We start from the raw sequence: 3,295 nt of genomic DNA, 5'->3' as shown, positions 1-3,295 counted from the left end.
TACGACGAGTAAAACGGACCCTTGCAAACAAGGATCTATTTGCACAAGATCGTCAAACTAGAGAGGCTTATGTGATCGGTTAAAACTATTGCTGGGCAAAAAATCTCCCTTAACATTACTAACACTTAAGACTGAGAATATACTTAGGTGTTAAAATATGTTTCTCTGCATTAGAAGAATACATTGGCAAAAGGTGGGGACTCTCAACAAAGATTGTCCTATGACTCAATGGAACCGCAGTTAAGCCAAAAATGTTCTACGGAATTTTTGTTTATTGAAAAGCACTGGAAAAGATTACACTGGGGCCAATTACCTCAACAGCCGGTTTTACGTTACCAGAATCAACCTGGATTTCATCTGGCTAAGGGCTATATTTTCAGAGATCTAACCTCGTTTGGATCGGTAAGTTTTAGAATAAGATCCAGTCATCACTGGAGCAACGAATTGCCGCAGATCCTTCTGATTCGTACTGTCATTAAGCCCAACGTGGCCCGGAAGAACTTTTCTGATGTGTCTCCGCAAACAGGTGTAATACATGCAATGGATGAAGCCATCTTAACACCTTAACAAACTTCAGACATGAGCTGACCGCCATTCACAGTGAATCCATTAACACTTTCACCGACTCCCTCTCAGTGAATGGCGAACTTGGAGTCAAATCACCTCCTTCGCAGACGAAGAGCTCGAGTTGTAGGAAGAAGAGTTTAAGCTCCTACTTATCCAGAATCAACCCTGACATATAAAACATACTTATACCCAGTCTGCAACGAGTCCCCGGATGACACTAGCCACCTCTTTGGATGCCCTGCTCAACCCACAGAGATCTTTTCATTAGCTCCAGTTTTAGGCTTTCTGAACCCTCTTTCAAATTTCCAGGTCTTTCACGTGGTTGTCTCCTTGAGAGCGATGACCTATAGTAGGGCAACGATATTAGCCTTGACTTTGCAGACTGTGAAATGATAAGCATGTCTAGACTTCTTATCTCTAGCATCGATTTACTTTATGACTGTGGTATTGCGGGAAACTGCAAGGCTGATGAGCGTGCTAGGACAGGTCTTTAAATTGCAATTATTAACGAACGGGAAAGGGTAGGAGTTCCGTTAGCAACTTTTAATTCACTACTGGACTGTTTGGCTCCAGAACATATCAGCAAGCACTGATAAATTAACAGCATTTGTGCAGTCGCACGGTCTTATGACCGAAGGTAAATCGTAAACTCTGGTCTGGCGAACTCTTCGCTCTGTGCAGCTAAAAAAATTTCAGAATCCAAAGGGTAGATAATTCTTAAGCATCCTACGTAAAAAAGGAATCAGTAGTTTTTCTAACAATTTATCCACTTAACATAGTCTCACGTTATTTCGCAACACTTTCCTCCGCTTCAACGAACCAAAATCGTCCAGCAGAAAGCGGGTCATGTGAAAGTATTAGCGCGCGCTGTTGGCCAAATCACGGCGAAACAAATCACATTTTAATAGGATTTATAACTTTACAGCAATCTGTGAAGGAATAAATTCTCGCCAGCAACAACAACAGCGCCGGCGTCTTGCAAGCGCTTCAAGGCGCGGCGCTCGATATGGCCACGACTTTTGGGATGTGTGTGTGCAGACACTTATGCATTCGGCCGTAAAATATTCAAAGAATATGCTAAAGAGCGCTCGCAAATTGCAGCGCCTGATCGCGCGTTGCAGCCGCCTGCATGAAAGGCGGAAAAAATGTGTGCGCATCGGCTGCCTTCCCGATTTCTGGAAGTGTTTGCTTTGCCAGCGAATTTACTGTTGGCTGCATATCTGGTGGAGCAAACGTGAATTAAACGCTAGAGCTGCTGGATGCGTCGCCGATTACGGTTGGCTGGCAACGAGTGAAAGTTGTAGGCGCAACGCGAGAGATACGTAATTGAAAAAAAAAAAAAAGTAATAAATGCTGTCTGCCTAACCAAGCAGCGCGCGCGCCAAATCAAAGGCGCAGCCAAACGTGCAATGGAAGGACATGCGAACGCGGCCTGAGCCAGCGCTGCGCTCAGAAGTGAAGACTTATTCAGAAATCAGGCTGCAGGCAGAATCATTGGTGCGCGCCTATAAGTATGCCACGCGCTTGTGCATAAAAAGTGAGCGTCAACACTTACACTTGATGTTTTGCATGTGTGCGCGGTAGAATTGCAGTTGTTGTTATTGGCATGACAGCTGCATTTGGCAGACAAGCAATTTGTGTAGGGCCGCGCCAGCATATAGCGCTGCCAACGCCGTCACTGCGCGCAATCGGCAAAGTAAGAAAATTATTGCTTGGATGAGCGCCAGTAATATTTAAATTGCAATTTCTCTTTGCCACATATACGCCTACGCAAATAAACACTTTAATGATGGCGTTAACGCTTTTACAGCGCCTAAATTCCGGCTCAGACTGTTTAATTTCTAAGTCTTTTTCGCACGTTTTTAAGCGCTCCCTAGAGTATCCAGATATGTGTGCTTCAAATTAAATATTGTCAGTGATCTACTTAGCCGCAGATACGTCATCGAGTTTAAAAACTAAAATTTGTACGTTTCTACCTAAAGTGTGTGTTCTTCAGGACCTCTCACAATACGCTTTCGCGAACTAATGATTCAGTATTATTTGAAAAATACAATTATTTGCTCTAAATATCATTTAGGCGAGTTCATATTCTTTTTTGTTTTTTAATTTAGAGGACCTTTCATCTGCGTCGAGCCAATATGACCACCAGTGGCAACCTACATATACCATCCTAAACTCAATTAAAATAAGCTTTTTGTATGTTAAGAGCGATGATTGTTCTATTAGTCTACAATATAATACTTGCTGATTACTTCTCAATGACTCCGACTGGGTTTTGGACAATATTCCGAAACTTATTTTATGCTAATTTATACCCATTTTTCATTCTCCTAATGAGTCGAGAAACTTAAAACAAAAAGGGCAAAGAGTTGCCATTTTTTTGAATTTTAATTTAATCTAATTTATAAATTTAAAACTTTACAGATTGAGGTGAATTTCTAAATGTTTTATTGAAAAGCGTTACTACTCGGAGGATGGAGTCATGTGTAGAAGTTCACGCAAGTGAGGAAAGTTTTCTGATCGCCATTCACGTGGGAGTGGCCAGAAACGATTCTTTTACATATGACTCAAGCAGCTCACGACTTCCGGGCTTTGACCAAGTATCCTCTGGGTAGCCTAAGAACATCCGTTCGAAGGTGAGCTAAAGTGAGAAGGCGAAACATTCCCTGCATAGGGTTGTGCGCTGGGTTTGGGACCCGCCACGTAAAAAAACCACCCCAATGAAAAC

Source organism: Bactrocera latifrons, unplaced genomic scaffold (genome assembly GCF_001853355.1).
Source record: "Bactrocera latifrons isolate USDA-ARS-PBARC rearing strain unplaced genomic scaffold, ASM185335v1 scaffold_59, whole genome shotgun sequence".
NCBI classification, from domain to species: Eukaryota; Metazoa; Arthropoda; class Insecta; order Diptera; family Tephritidae; genus Bactrocera; species Bactrocera latifrons.
Note: the sequence above shows the minus strand (reverse complement) of the source record.